The 17497-nt window shown below is 38.8% G+C and overlaps 1 protein-coding gene across 2 annotated transcripts in view; it reads right to left on the bottom strand.

The window, feature by feature from the left end:
- cdc42se2 (CDC42 small effector 2) overlaps positions 1 to 16509 on the bottom strand; it is a 62527-nt gene extending 46018 nt beyond the window's left edge. Inside the window, 2 exon segments of one of the 2 annotated variants that reach the window (NM_001159835.2) lie at positions 1137 to 1305; positions 16318 to 16503. The gene's annotated coding sequence lies outside the window, so the exon portion shown is untranslated. 2 annotated transcript variants of the gene reach the window in all.
- Between the last annotated feature and the right edge of the window lie 988 nt (positions 16510 to 17497).

The following is a 17497-nucleotide window of genomic DNA, read 5'->3' as shown; positions in this document are numbered from 1 at the left end:
TTAACCAATACACCTTATATGCATTAACATATATGCACTATATCACTATAACAAAGTATTGTGCAAGGAATCAAGCAAAAATAAGCCTTTCACTAATGTTCATTTCAGGCTGAAAATTGCTGTCAGATGCATATGATTATTTTTTGGGGGGATAAAAAGATGCAAAAAATGTAGATGGGGCATATTATGGTTACTAAAAGTGATCCTTAAGACTAAAACCCACCAAATATTTGACATTATTCATCATTTTCATCAATTCAGGCCCTGGGAGATACTCTATAACCTTATAAACCAAAAATATGTTTGGTTGCTCCGCAAAGGCCAAACATGAATTAAAGCCTGCAATGCCACAAAAACTCTCAGGGACAAGTGCCAAGGTACAATTACAAGAGGAATTTCTGACCATCTCACAGCCCAAAGGTCTTAAGCACGGGAGGATCTCTTAAAGAGAAACATATGGAGGCTAGATTAGATTAGAGACGTTCCTGAGCATTCTCCAGCGTGGTCTACAAACACACAGTTTAACACCGTGCCGTAACACACTCGTAGGAAAATGCAATGGTTTGAGCGGAAAATGCGATTTCACAGTCTTGGTATTAAAACAATCCCAGCATACACTCTTGTTTTTGTCCCGAATAACAATGGTGCGAGCTCTCGTATAATGAGCGCTTGACCAGATTTCTGTGCGCTTAGCACCAAATAAAGATTATTCGATTTGCTCTTGGATCATATGATGAAGAGCCAGGTTGCAAAACAGTCAAACTAAGCTGATCTTTTAGAATCTAGAGCACAGAAACAAGGGTCATGGTTTATAATAAGGCTGTTAGTTAATGTACAGTTGAAGTCAGAATTATTAGCCATTTCCCAAATGATGAGCAAGGAATATTTCACAATATTTCCTAAAATATTTTTTCTTCTAGGGAAAGTCTTATTTGTTTTATTTCAGCTAGAATAAAAGAAGTTTTAAATTATTTAGAGACCATTTTAAGGTCAATATTATTAGTTTTTGACTTTTCTAAAGCATAAAAATACCATCATAGGTTTGCGGATATTTAAGAAACATGCTAAGTGAACATTCTTGTTTAGCTGAAAAACAATGCTGAAGTCAGTTATTCTGCTTTGAAAATGTGCATTACGTGCTGGAACCGATGTCTTTGTTTTGGTTCTTTTAACCTGCGCACTGCCAGTTTAGCCCATTATATTTCAACGACCAGGGCTGCCTTGGTGGAAAACCATTACGTCAGGAAGGCTCTCAAAGTGTTTGTTCACGACCGAAATGTGACTCCCGGTGGACTGCAGCAGACTCTGAAATGAGAGGCAGATTCAGAGCTCAACATGAGGTTGTTAATATGTAGCAACTACTATAAATATTACAAACGTAAATAAGTAAACAGCCATTCAGAAGCACAGAATAGTGCACTCACTGCACTCCAACAAAACGGTAAAGTTTATTATCTAACTAATACGTATTAAACCTCTTTAACATTACTAACTGTACATGCTGTATCACTGATATGTGTTGGCTTGCACTGAGTCACAGGTCTAAATTTGTTTTTATGAAGCTGAGGTGAATTATTTGCTGCTGCTTTCAGCAGGGGCGAGGCAGTGGTGCAGTAGGTAGTGCTGTCGCCTCACAAACTTGCTGGATAAGTTGGCGGTTCATTCCGCTATGGCGACTAGGGCTGTGCAACTAAGCGAAAATCCGATTTCGATTTCGATTTTGGCTTTTAACGATTATGAAAAACCATTAATCGAGATAAACGATTATTCCATCACATACCGCCCCCTTTCAGTTGTACACGTGTGAAAACTCTTTACCTCTGCAAAGCAAAGTTCCACATGAAAATGACTAAAAGCATGTGCTGTAATGTAACTTTTGTAGCACGGGAAGTGCATCATTCATATTTTTAAAAGCGCAAAAGAGCACTTGCTTTTGTGTGTGTGTGCGCGCCGTGCTTAGCCTCGTACAGGTAGTGCGTGTGTGTGTCTGCGCGCGCCGCGCTTAGCCTCAGACAGCAGAGCACACACACATCTAACGCGATCTTAATGTGAGCGCTTTAATGGTGAAATACATGCAGATTTGTGTCAGAGCGCGGTGTTTAGTGATTATTCATAGTAACCCTCATTTGTGTAATAAACAAACAAATTGTGAATCAAAAGACACGTCAAAGAGAAACCATATCAGAGCCGCACTATTCTTAAAGTTACAGCGCATGTTATTCTTGCTGCTTTTATTTATCAATAATTAAATCAAAAATACAGTGAAGATGCTTAAAGCACAGTTTAAACATGACAGATTTAATAACTCATTTCTAATAACTGATTTCTTTTATCTTTGCTATGATGACAGTACATTATATTTTACTAGATTTTTTTCAAGATACTAGTATTCAGCTTAAAGTGACATTCAAAAGCTTAATTAGGGTAAATAGACAAGTCATTGTTTAACAGTAGTTTCTTCTGCAGACAATCAAACATATATATTGCTTAAAGGGGCTAATAATATTGAGCTATTAAAATAGGTTTCAAAATATTCAAACCTGCTTTTATTCTAGCTGAAATAAAACAAATAAGCCTTTCTCCAGAAGAAAAAAATATTATAGGAAATACTGTAAAAAAAAACCCTCTGTTAAATATAACTTGGGAATAAATTCACAGGAGGACGAATAATTTTGACTTCAACTGATAATCGTTTTGAATAATCGTAATTACAATTATGACTAAAATAATCGTGATTATGATTTTTCCCATAATCGAGCAGCCCGAATGGCGACCCCGGATTAGTAAAGGGACTAAGTCGACAAGAAAATGAATGAATGAATGCTTTCAGTAGTATGGCAATAAACGTCATGTACAATGGCATTCAAACTCCCATTATTAGCATTTAACACTGAATATAGCACATGAGGTGCACCCGAGGGGATCGATGTCCGTTTATCCTGTTGTTAAGCTGCAAGAAACAGAAGCCGTTTCTAAAATATAAATGTCAGGTGTTGGTTAGGACAAAAACTGCTTTTAGTATGGAAAATATTCCTTCTATCGTGTTGCCCTTAAGTTATTGTAATTATGATCATTTCCAGAGGTACAGCATTGTATTTTTATTTTACTTATTTCAATAACTTAATCAGGTTTCAACTAATGTTTTAGTTATACAAAGTTTAACTTAATATTATGGTCATTTTGATTGACCTAAGCTTACATTTTCATTTGATTTAACAACAAAAAACAACAATAATAATAAGACAATAAGTTTTTTTTAATACATTGTAGTTTTTTTTCCTGAAAAAATGTTGTATCTTTCTTTGTTAGCAGTTTGTATGTAGCTGTTTAAAGTAAAATAAAATAAAAATTCCCTATAAATATGTATAGAAATATAAAACTACACCAATCAACAACAAAACAAATGTACGCTGTATGCTTCATTTTTTTCTGATGCTACTTTAATGATCACAAATGAGTTTATAAAATAACTGTTGTAATAATTTCAAATTAATGAGTGAATCATTTGAGTTGATTCATTTCAAAGAATTGAACTAACTTGTTCAAACTACTTAATTAAAATGAGCTGAAACAACATAATTATTGAGATTTGTTTGAGACAACTTAATTGCTTTATGTTTGTTCCACTTCAGTTAAGGTAATCCGTTTGTGTTAGGACAACACGAATGAATTGTGTGCATTTTTTACAGCGGACAGTTCTGATGCGTCTAAAGTGGATTGACCCTGTCGATGTTTGTGTGCGCTGATGTACGAATCTTAAAGGTACAGCTTAAGTAGCTTTCAGCCCACCAACTCAATCACTAATTGCGAACTGATCTCGAGTTCACTAAAATGCCTCCAGGATTTGTCTGCGGATTAAAATCAAGCTGTTGGCATTTGTCAACTAAATCCTGCAAGTACAATCGAGATCCAAAAAATAACAGATGCAACAACTTAAAAACGTTCAAGATGTATGAGAGCTCCACATGCTGCAGACGCACACACAAACGTGCATAAAACCATATCTGAAAGCTTATCTCTTGCTGTAACTCATAAATCTCTGATGACTGAAGAGATCAATCTACAGCTAGACAGATTCATAGGGGTGCTTTCACATACAGTTGAAGTCATAATTATTAGTCCCCTAAATTATTAGACCGCTTGTTTATTTTTTCCCCAATTTCTGTTTAACCGAGAGAAGATTTTTTCAACACATTTCTAAACATAAGTTTTAATAACTCATTTGTAATAACCGATTCATTTTATCTTTACCATGACGTCTGTAAATAATATTTCACTAGACATTTTTGAAGACACTACTATACAGCTTAAAGAGACATTTAAAGGCTTAACTAGGTTAATTAAGTTAACTAGGCAGGTTAGGGTAATTAGGCAAGTTATTGTATAACAATGGTTTGTTCTGTAGATTATTGAGAAAAATATAGCTTAAAGTGGCTAATAATTTTGTCCCTAAAATGGTTCATAAAAAATTCTAAACTGCTTTTATTCTAGCCGAAATAAAACAAATAAGGCTTTCTTCAGAAGAAAAAATATTATCAGACATAGTGTGAAAATGTCATTGCTCTGTTAAACATCATTTGGAAAATATTTTAAAAAGAAGAAAAAAATCGAAGGGGGCTAATAATTCTGACTTCAACTGTATATACATTTGCAAGCAAGGTACTTTTTTGGTCCTGTTTTTATTGCCAGGGTGTATTTTGTTTTGTACATTTTGGTTGTTACACTGTAAAATGTGTTTCTTTAAAATTTTCAAAATGAAAACAAGATTATTTTACATACCCCACTGGCAGATAATTTAGCTTTTCTATGGAAAAACTGACTTAATTTTGAATGATCATTTCTGAAAATAAAGCTAGATTTTTCACTAGTCAAGAAAATGCTTCCTGATTTAAGAATTTTTAGATATTTGGACTAGTCCAAATATACACTTAAGACTTTTAAAGACAAAAATACACTTCTTTTTTTGTGTTTTATTGTGTTATTCACTCAAACAAAATGATGTTTGCTGCTTGTTCAACCATCTTATTTAAAATGAGCTGAAACAACACAATTCTTGATTTTTTTATGTTCAATCCACTTCAATTTGTAAACTAAAAAGTGAACTTAATTCCTCCTTGTTGTCACAACACAAATCGATTGTGTGGATCCCAGCATTTTTTACAGTGTCGTCTAAAAGTTTTCCCTCAAGAAACTACTGTGAAGTGTCCATTAAATATTTCATCAAATAAATGTAAATAGAAATAAGCTAATATTAAATAAGAACAATTGAATTGTTTACAGCATAGATAGTTCAACAGGATACTTCATAGCTGATTATATAAATAATCAGTCAGTTAAGATTCACTATAATGAACCTTGCATACAGTTGAGGTCAGAATTATTAGCCCCCTTGTTTATTTTTTCCTCAATTTCTGTTTAACGGAGAGAAGATTTTTTTTTAAACACATTTCTAAACATAATAGTTTTAATAACTCATCTCTAATAACTGATTTATTTTATCTTTGTCATGATGACAGTAAATAATACTTGACTAGATATTTTTCAAGGCACTTCTATACAGTTTAAAGTGACATTTAAAGGCTTAACTAGGTTAATTAGGTTAACTAGGCAGGTTAGGGTAATTAGGCAAGTTATTGTATAACGATGGTTTGTTCTGTAGACTATCAAAAAAAAATCTAATAATTTTGATCTTAAAATGTTTTTTTTTAAAAATTGAAAAATTATTTTATTTTAGTCGAAATAAAACAAATAAGACTTCCTCCAAAAGAAAAAAATATTATCAGACATACTGTAAAAATTTCCTTGCCCTGTTAAACATCATTTGGGAAATAAAATATAAGAATAAAAAAATGCAAAGGGAGGCTAATAATTCTGACTTCACCAATATACAGTATTTCATTTTATTTATTTATTGATTATTTTATTTTCCATTTATTTTCCTTGACCTAAAGTGCTACAAAAATATAAACATAGTTTATAGCAAGAAATAAGCAATATTAAAAAATGAAAAATTATTAAATATACACAAGTCCAGCAGGAAGCATTAAAAAAAGATCAAATCAAAATAATTGAAAACATGCTCATGTCCAGAGTTAAGAATTTCTTAAAACAAGGTTTGATTATTTCTCTTGATAGAGCATTAATTGTGGAGCTGAAAAAGAGAAAGCTTTACGACCAATAGAGCTTCATTTATAAACAGACTGCTGAAGAATTCAGTTTATTCACGACAACTTGCTTTTATTATTGGTATTATTTAATATATCCATATTTATATTTGTTTTATTAGAAACAAGCTTAGGTTAGTCCACCAGTCAGGCTTTGGACCATATGGGGCACAAGACGTGGCTTTGGATATAACTCCAACTTCGTTATTATTGTTAATTTATTCGTTTGCTGGAAATTAGAACTGAATATAGAAATAGTTTTTAAATTAAACTTTGTGTTTAACAAACAAAATTACATATGTAGGCTTATGGATGTCCTTAGTAAGTGCGTCCAACATGATTCCTCATCCACGAAAGAGAGAAAGTTAAATAAAGGCCAATTGGAGAAGGCTTATTCTTTATCCGCGCACTGCAGATGGTCTGTTTAACTGTTTTCTCGCTAGTGAAGCGCTCCAATTTTACACTTACAAAGTTCGCCATGTAAATAGCAAATGCGCCATGGCGCGACGCAACTGGCTCTAAAAGAAAATATATAGATGAGACTCTGATTAGTTTATTCTCAAAACACACCTATAACTCATTAAGAGAATAAGCTCAACCCTGTTAGACCATGCGCCGCGGTGCAGAGCAGATTTATCCGTTCTTTAAATAGCAAAAGTGGATTCGGACACGCCCTTAATGCTTTTGCGCCCTGCGCTTCAGATTTTGTGCCTAGACCATTAAAACAGAGCCCAAAACCTTCATTGCAGCAAATTTATAAACGCAACACTGACGACCCATGTCTTCAAACAATTCCTACTCTTCCACTTGTTTTAATCACGGCTGGCGACACAACATGGCGTCTCTCTGCCATCTGAACATTGCGACTTCTTTAAAGCTATCATGCATACTATTGAAGTTCCACCTCATTCACAATAGAGCGCGCTGATTGGTTCGGACCTAGTCTTTCTCATGAATTAAAGCTGAAAGCTCAAAGACGTCACTTTGCACTCACCGATACAGACATCCAGTCTACTCGCTGGAATATACACAAGAATCTAATCGCCGTGATGCAGCTTCAAAATTTCTTTTCAAACTGGAAGAACGAATTTGCTCGTAATAACGCAAAAACAACCAATTTTCACTTTTTTGTGAAATACCTGTGTCCTAATAGTGTTTATAGCAGCGTGGAACACGTATATGACTGTCACCATCTCATAAAATGAGTTTTGGTGTTTCGTGACCCTTTAAATACCAGAGTCATTCATAAGCGCATTTATTAATCGAATTAAAGTTCTGATGTTGATGAATAAACGCTATGTTTGCTATCGCTGTAAAACATAAAAACATTTTACTTTAACGTGTTACAACTGCATGGATTAATTAGTTTTCACTGAATTTAACATAACTTATAGTAATAAAAAAAATACTTTTTTAGGTGTTCGAAGCAGTGGTGGAAAGAGTATCATACTCAAGTAAAAGTACTATTACTGCCTAAAAGGCTGATTTATACTTCTGCGTCAAACGCCGGCGTATGCTACGGCGCTGACGCATAGCCCTTTGCCGTGGCCATCGGCGTCGCTGACGTGCACCTCTCAAAAAATGTAACTACACATCGCAACGACGCGTAGCGCAAGCTCTGTGATTGGTCGGCTTGGTAGCGCTGACGAGTCTGGGTGGGACCGAGAGCCACGTGAATGGTGCGAGCCTGATGGAGCGATTGTTTACCAGTGTGGAGTCCCGTGAAGGAGCTCCGGATGGAAAGTTTTGTTTTGTGTTTACCTCATAGTTAAAGTTGTTGCACGTCCGCCGGTTCCTGACTCAAAATGAGCGAGTTTGAGCCACTTGTACATCCCGGAAGTGTTCAGGAAAAGCAAAACAGCAGCGAAGAAATTCGACACAGAAGAACATTTACACCTCACTGCCAACTAGCGTTTCGGAAGTGTTAATCCAGACCAACAGAGACAGCGCGCAGAAGTATAAATGCACAGCTACGCGAGTTACATGCACCGTGGATTACGCCGGATGCAGAAGTATAAACCAGGCTTAAACACGTAAAATGTTGTTGTTCAAAACTTATTTTTAATTTTACAGGTATTAATTTTGTTTTACCTGTACATGTATTTTGACTCTCAAAGTACTCATGGTTATTGGCTTATGCTTTATGAATCAAAGAAAACCACGGTTTAAGCTAAAAATGTTTATTAAGAAATCTGACTACGTCTTGGATGCCCTGAGGAACAATAAATTAAAAACAGAGTTTCATTTTTGGCTGGACACACTCCTAGTCTGGCCTGAAGCTTTTTAATCTTCTGTAGATTACTCTGCCAAGCAATCAATTGAGAGTAACAGTTTCAGACACATTTACATTCTTTGCTCGTTGTCCCTATAAAGTGCATGTTGTCAGATCAGATCAGAATATGAAGCCAGTGAAAGAGTTTTGTGATGGTTCCTTTGGTCACAGTGCGCCAGAAATCACATTTGCCCTGCGGTGTGACATGTGAGACACGCAGCTCAGAAAGTAGCGAAGTCAGCAGTCACTCACATCACGACTGAGCAGAAAGGAAGAAGCGACCTTCATCTAAACACTTACAGTGCGCTGCATTGTTGCAATTTATGACATGTTTCTCTGGAATACTCGATTATGATTAGTCAGTCACAACATTTCAAGGTATGCTATGTAAGCAACCCAGGCTCATTCTGAAATTGTAGCCCTATATACATTTCTGGAGAGCACCAAATACACCCCCAGTAAGTAATTTAATGTCCTGCTTTAATTGTCATTCGTGATTTTATTTACACACAACCACAATTTGTTCTATCATTATAAAGATATTCAAGAGTTCACATTCACACTTAGCTGTTGATAAGTGTTTTAAGCAAGTTTGGCATGCTGTCCCGGGAGAGAGCCCTGAGCTCAAAAGGCACTTGAGCCCTGGGCTCCCTCCAGTTTGCAGGGCGAGAGGGGAGCGTTATGCTGTGTTCACACCAAACGTGGATCGCGTGGATAAATCGCGCTATTCACCCGTAAATTGCCGCGTGAAAATTTGAGGTTACTCGCTAATTCGCGCGTCAAACCCCGCTTCATTCGCGCGTCAAACCCGCTTCATTCGCGCATCAAATTTACTTCAGTACAGGCGCGGATTCGCGTGATTGACAGGTCTACTGTCTGCCCGGTGACTCTAGCTTCGTAGCTAAATGGCTAACAAGGATTTTATGAAGAAAATAACAGTGTTTTATGTGTTTTATGAAGGCTGATAAACAGTGTCGATACGTTTAGGGCCGTGTCTGAGTCCACTACATGCTTTCAGAGGTGCATCCAGCTGTTTAAGCTCATAAACTCCTCCAGATCGAAACCTGGCTGACGAAGGCTTTCAGCGGTGCTTCTGACTAAGCCCAGCCCAGTTTGATGAACTTCTTGTCGGTGTCTGCTGGAGGATTCGTCACAATCATGCCCCCACAAGAGCAAGCTCCTGATTGGTTTACGCGGCGCGAATGTCCGCTGAAGTTCTGATTTTCTAACTCGAGTGATTCGTGGGAAACCCGCGTAAAGCGTGTCAAACGTGCAAAATGCTCAATTCGCGTCACGCCATTCGCGTGTATTGCGCCATTCGCACCGCGCCATTTGCGCAATTCGCATCATTCGCGCGTATCACGCCGCAGGATGTCTATTCGCGTGTTTGCATTGACTTAACATGTAAATCACTTGCGCTTGACGCGCGTTCCGCTTCTGGTGTAAACGCAGCATCAAGCTCAGGTAGATCTCGACAACTCCCCCCTTAATAAGAGCTGATGACTAAAAATTGATTGCTATGAAGAGATATGGTGCTGGATGAGAGATTGACTGTAGTGCAAAATTTAGATTGATCAATTCACTTGTTGTGCATGTGTTTGGAATGTGGAAGGAAACCGGAGGACCCGGGGAAAACCCACGCGAGCACGGGAAGAACATGCAAACTATGCACAAAAACGACCACGGCCTGTTAAAGGACTAGAACCGGTGACGTTCTTGCTTTGAGGCAACACTGCTAACCACTGGGCCACCGTGCTGCCCTATGAAGGGGAAGGTGGAGAAGTAGGGGTGGAAGGGGGATTCTTCAAATTGAAGATGACTGTAGTGAAAAACCCTGGCCTGATTGGTGGATCATACATGCTAATGCAGAACCAGCCGTGTTCAATCATTTTCACGTGATCCTCTCGAAATTAGTTTATGAATAAACTTCACATCGTGTTTATATAAACGTTATAAATGAAGAGGACTTATCTCCTCCTCGATCCCTGGGTCTGAATGCAGACTAGTGATGGGAAGTTCGGATCATTTTACTGACTCGGATCTTTGAGTCTCGTTCATCAAGATGAACAAATCTTTTTTCGAGTCATTTCGTTAATTTGGTTCAATTTGCCAAAATATGATTAAAATGTTACTAATTGCTTCCAAACACATCTACAACTAGCCCAAAAGGTTGATCACACGACAAATAAGTCATAAATAGAATATAAAAAGGAGAAAATAATGATTCAATGCTTACCGGCTCTTTTGTCTATGAAGGCATTGTTGTCTCTTTGCTCAGCTCACCTCTTCATGTCTTCAAATGTCAGGGGTTCATTCACGTTACACTGACATCACATATAATCTTAATCAATGCAGTCTAAGCCGATAGGAGCCATAATCGTTCGTTGTTTACTTGACAGAATGACTCTCAAACCCAAGGAGTCGAAAGATGAACAGTTCAATTCTTTTTTCGGCTCTAAACGCGTATGATTGGCCCGTGAGGAACGAGTGACTCAGACCCGATAGAGGACTCAGGAGATGAGTGGATCAATTAGGGGTGTATCGAAATCGATCAAAATTTATGCTCAATTTCGATTATTGAATCAAAAAATAGAATCTTCGATGCTGCCACGTCCCCATGTCACGTCAGCTTGGCTTGCCAAGCGGGAAAAAACAGGCTTGTTGAAGTGCTTGTTAAACTGCAGAAGCAGGAGACCCGTTGACAGAACTTAAACCCTCTCCTCTTTCAATGAAGTCGCCGGTGTGTAAGTATTTTGGATTTCCAGTGAGTTATGTTGACAACGTTCGTGTTGTCGACAAAAAACACAGTTTTGCAAGCTCTGCTATGTACGTATTAGGGTTTGTCCGATAGACAACACCGGCATCGCGATCCTCCACACGCCCCCGTTGCAAATCCGCTCGCGAAAAGTACACACTCAGGCCCTGTTTACACTGTCTTTGTTTTTAAATGGCATTTTAGAAAGACAACGATTTGACATCCACAGTGGCGTGTAGCATTTCTGAGCAGCTCTCCTTCCTCTCTACCTCTGAAACATCACGTGACCACACAGACACAGACGCACACAGCCATATGAGCTTGAGACAGCAGGTCCAGGCAGTCAGAGGACTGCTTCAATCTTTCACTCACTTGTACTTAGTCATTTTAGCGAACACCTCAGATACTGTTGGCTGGTTCCTGTTGGTTGCGCGTCTTTTTTACCGACGCCATTATAACAACACAGATCACTGCCTATTCACGAGTCCCGCAGAAAAAGTGATTGACAGGTGGTAATTATGTGTGTATCTTGCCTTTATTCATTTACTGTATGATTTGTTTATGGGTAAAACAAAGACCACGCAGGTCAGGTAGTTTAAACAGTAGGCTAAAAAAAAATTAATTGGTCATTAATTAATTATTCATAATCGAAAATCGAATCGTGCTTTTAGAATCGAAAATGTAATCGAATCGAGGATTTGGAGGATCGTGACACCCTTAGGATCAATACTTTTTCCGGCTCTAAACGCGAATGATTGGCCCGTGATGAATGAGTGACCCAGACCCGATAGAGGACTCGAGGGGTAATCGGATCAATTCTTTTTTTCTGGCTCTAAACGCATATGATTGGCTTCTGCCAATGTGATGAAGACTTGAAATTAACGATACCACCTGCACAAATGTGCGCAGTCTGCGCACGCGCAGATGAACGAATCACTCCCTGAGAGGACTCGTAGTTCCTGAGTCATATTGAACATTCGTTTAAAATGAACGAATCGTTTATGAACGATCCATTACTAATGGAGACACAGTGGATAGCAACGCAGTCTCTTGCCCTGTCTATTTCAATCATTAGCCCTGCAGGTTATCTGGAGGATTTTATAACAAGTGCGAACAAAGCAGTACAGATATAGACATTGTGCCTGAATGGTAACAAACTCAACTGATAAATGACAAAGTCCACCCTTCTACAATTCTCGTACAGCTCTCCCGGCAAAAATGCTTGCTGCAAACCAACAGCTTTGCTGTATCATCACCCGGACAGCATCGCAAGAAAAAACATGCAACAACCCATGCGCGGTCGCACCCAGTCATTGGGTCTCATAGCTCGGCAGGTCTGCCTTCCCTTCAGAAAGCATGTGCTCTCATGAATAATTAAGAAGCCGGCTCTTCTCATGGGATAAGAAAACTTTGCTATGAATAATAATGAGAAACCGACGTGTCATCACTTTACTTGCAGTTTTGCACTAAGTCGCCGATTTTGATCCCGCCCCAAGTAATTTTTTAATAATTTTTATTTTGAAGCTGAAATCAGCTGACAGAAGCTCAAAATTATGCAGTTTTCCCCACAAAATAAAGCTGACAGGTGCTAACGTCGTCTTAACTGATGCTCAACACACACAAATCTGTTAACATCTCAAAAAAAGTACTCCAGGGGGTCTTGAACTTTTAAGCTTTTCCGAATTTTACGAAGTCAAAGTATCTCTCATACATTCCCACAGTTTGAATATGCAAACGCACTGCAGTCGCACAGCTCTGGTGGAGATCAGGAAGCAGCGAGATTTCGATTTTAAACACCTCTCACTGTTCTGCAACCTGCAACACACACCCACTCACACACACACAGCCTGACCTACATCTTCATCTGCAGTGTGCAAAAAAACTCTCATGGCAGGCTAAGTTATATTTAAATTTATGCGAAAATATATATATTATCGTCACATATGGTGAGGTTATGCTCATGTGTATTATGTGTTCAGGTATGCTGAAAACAACAATAGTGGACTACAGGACTGTAAGTGATGTCATTAAAACTGAAACAAACGACTTCAGCTTCATTCATTCATTGTCTTGTCGGCTTAGTCCCTTTATTTATCTGGGGTCGCCACAGCGGAATGAACCGCCAACTTATCCAGCACGTTTTTTCACACAGCGGATGCCCTTCCAGCCGTCTCTGGGAAAATGACATCAGCTTGTAACACCTAAATGGATTAGGTGTTTTCAACTTAATTTCTTACAGTTTTAAGTAATAGATTAAAGGGATAGTTTGTGGAACTTAATTATTTTAGGTGTAACAAGTTTGAAGTGAGGGCTGCACGGTGGTGAAGTGGGTAGCATGTTCGCCTCACAGCAAAAGGGTCGCTGGTTCAAGCCTCAGCTGGGTCAGTTGATGTTTATGTATGGAGTTTGCATGCTCTCCCCGTTTGTTTGGGTTAACAAATATCGATAGCGCTTTTATCACCCAGCCCTAATTCAAAGTACCAATAACTTTCTCAAAATATTTCAAGAGTTCACACTTAGCTGATGATTTATAAAAGCTTGTTTGGCATGCTGTCCCGGAAGAGAGCCCCGAGCTCAAGGGATCCTCAAGCCCGGGGCTTTCTCCCGTTGGCAGAGCGAGAGGGGAGCCTGAGCTCGGTGGATCTCAGAACTCCCCGACTGCGGTAGTTAAGGGAACAGAGGGGTTAGACAAATGCTTGTTATATGTATTGAATGTCTTTGGATGGTGGGAGGAAACCGGAGAACCCGGGGAAAACCTACGCGGACACGGGGAGAACATACAAACTCCTCACAGAAACACCCACCGGCCAGTGTTCTTGCTGTGGGGCTCGCAGTGCTAACCACTGGGACGCTGTGCTGCCCAATCAGAGGTAAAGGAGGAGAATAGGGGAGGAGGGGGGTTTCTTCCAAACGAAGATAAAATGAGCTGAAAACTGTGGTTATTTATAGTAGCTTAGGGCTCATGTGATTGGAAGATAGTGATTAGCAAATACGGGACCGGCCGTGATAAATCATAAGCAAGTGATCGTCTCGAAATTAGTTTATGAATAGACTTCACTTAAAGTAACTTAAACGGATGTGGGCGAAGCAGTGGCGCAGTAGGTAGTGCTGTCTCCTCACAGCAAGAAGGTCGCTGGGTCGAGCCTCGGCTCAGTTGGTGTTTCTGTGTGGAGTTTGTATGTTCTCCCTGCGTTTGCGTGCTCCGGTTTCCCCCACAGTCCAAAGACATCCGGTACAGGTGAATTGGGTAGGCTAAATTGTCCGTAGTCTATGAGTGTGTGTGTGAATGTGTGTGTGGATGTTTCCCTGAGATGGGTTGCGGCTGGAAGGGCATCCGCTGCGTAAAAACTTGCAGGATTAGATGGCGGTTCATTCCGCTGTGGCAACCCTGGATTAATAAAGGGACTAAGCCGACAAGAAAATGAATGTATGAATAAATAAACGGATGTTTCGACAACGAAGCTGTCAATTAAGGACCAAAGAGCTCTCAGATTTCATCTAAAATATCTTCAATCGTGTTTTTAGAAGGTGAATAAATAATTGCCACAACACAGGAGTGAGAAATTGATAGCAGAATTGACTTTTTTGGATGAACTAACCCTTTTAACAGTCTGACAACACAAACCAAACTCTTTCCTTCAGCTTGAAAGTCAAAGTAGACAACCTATGAAGGCCATAGACTGAGGCATAGACTTCAGGAAGTAAGACTGAAATTACTGATGACTTGTTTCAGTCTTTTTCAGAATCAGTTCTTTCTTTCAGAGGACAATAGAGTACGCCAAAACCAGGAAGACTACCACTAATTCACCACTGGTCTCCTTTGGATTTTCCTGTGGGAATTTCTAACGCAATTTTACACTTACGAGTGAAATGAGGTCTGTGGTAAACATAACTTGACGATACTGAAACAATGTTAACTGCATACATTCACACCCAAAGCGTTCATTCATTCATTTTCCTTCAACTTAATCTTTTATTTATAAGAGATCACCACAGTGGAATGAACTGCCAACTTATGCAGTACAGGATATGTATATGTTTTATGCAGCAGAAGCCCTTATAGCTGCAACCCATACACTGTCACATTTACACATTATCGTCAATTTAGTTCATCCAGTTCACCAGTACCGCATGTCCTTGGACTGTGAAGGAAACCGGAGCACCCGGAAGACACCCACTCAAATGGAGAACATGCAAACTCCATAAAGAAATGCCAACCGGCCAAGCCGGGACTCGAACGGGACTGCTAACCACTGAGCCACCGTTGGGGTGGGGGGTACCCCTTATTATGGTGGGCATATCCCTTATTTTCACACCACATCCCAATGTTGACAGGTATGCCCCAAACCCCCCTGTAATTCACACCCTGGATGTATTACACATTGTATAAAACATAAATAAACCAATGTTCAATAAATAATACAATTATTTACAGTAAAAAATAGCACAGATAATAGCCCAAACATTTTCCCGCCAATTCAAATACTGTAGTTTATGGTTGCATAGCAACTGGCGCATTAATACATAATATTAGGAAACAAGTATAATTTATCATGAACCACGTTCGTCAAATGCGAATAAAGACTTGGAATTACTGTTTTATGAATTCATATGGGCGTCTGCAGTCCAGTACAGACATTATCATAACAATAAATGACTAATGTTTTGCTTTTGAGGGAGGTCAAAACAGAATAAAACGACTAACGTTAACCGAAATGTACTGTATTCAACAGTTTGTACAGCATTTCCGTACAGCAAGGCAGTGTGTCAGTGACAGCAAAGATCACAATGTTCCCGGTGAACGCCTATACAGCCTACTATACCATAAAACAGGTAACCTATGGATACGGTAACATGGAGTTACAATGACGTCGTGCTATATCATTTTGTACTGTATAAGATAATAAAAAGGACCCAAATTATGAGATTATATTATATATACCGTTCCATTACTTATGACAGCAGTTAACTAACGTCATATTTACAACGATTTTTCAATAATAGCCAAGCTAATCATCCCAATAAGGATGTTTCATTAAGATTGTCTGCTATATTGCTGAATGTGAAGTTGATTTCTGTGTGCTGATGAACTGATATGAATGACAGCATGAAGAAGCTCGTCTTACCGCCCGGTGCTGATGCTGATTTTCGAGGCTTGGCTGATGATCAATGCGGTAAATGATCCACCTGCGCCGAACATCAGATGAGTCGATCCTCCGGCAGAGTGAACAGAAAACCGGCGCACGTACACAGACAGCATGCGGTACACTTCACACGCACACCAGAGGTCTTTCTTTGTGTCTTTTCTGCTTGTAAATGACAGCAGTGCTCGAGAGAAGGAGGAAACCCCTTGAATGAGGCGGAACACTCCCACTGTGCGCCCGGCGGGTCAGAGTGAAAAACGGAGAAACAGCGCCGCCTGTGTGTCGGTATTGGGTAATACAACTTCTATAGCCATGTGATTCATTTTTCACGTTTCCAGATGCCTCAGTGGTGTTAGATTTAAAATAAAAATAATAAATTTTTGTTATCTACCTGTACTGTAAAGTTTAAACCCAGTACTTTAGTTCAGTTCTTCCAGAGTGTTTTGTTTTAAAAGACGTAAACATACACTCACCGGCCACTTTATTAGGTACACCTTACTAGTATCGGGTTGGACCCTCTTTTGCCTTTAGAACTGCCATGGCACAGACTCAACAAAGTCCTACTGCAAATTTTACTTAGAGATCAGAGTTGCTGCAGATTTGTTGGCTGTACATCCGTGATGCGAATCTCCCGATCCATCACATCCCAAAAGTGCTCTATTGGATTGAGTTCTGATGACTGTGGAGGCCATTTGAGAACAGTGAACTCGTCGTCATGTTCAAGAAACCAGTCTGAGATGATTCGTGCTTTATAACATGGCGCATTATCCTGTTGGAAGTAGCCATCATAGCTGACAGGAGTGGCACCGGTGTGATCTTCAGCTCTTCCCAGGTGAAAAGAAAGTGTACTTAAGCTGTATTTTTTGACGTAATTATCATATTTTGATAATACTACACTAAGCGGATATTAAATGTGTTATTTTGGAACAACTTTAAGCATATTAATTGTTATTTTATTTATACTTAACATTAACTTTAAGCTATTGGTAATATGTTGTAACATACTTAGTTGTGTTAAAATGGACATGCTTTAACTACAATCAAAGAGTACTTTTAAAACTGTATTTTGTTTGAAGTACATTTAAATGATATATTTAAAATACAGTTAAAGTATATTTTTAACACAGCTAAAGTTTATTTTTAGGGGCAACACTTTACAATA

This window comes from Danio rerio, chromosome 10, assembly GCF_049306965.1.
Source record: "Danio rerio strain Tuebingen ecotype United States chromosome 10, GRCz12tu, whole genome shotgun sequence".
NCBI lineage: Eukaryota > Metazoa > Chordata > Actinopteri > Cypriniformes > Danionidae > Danio > Danio rerio.
This window is presented reverse-complemented; position numbering and strand designations above follow the sequence as displayed.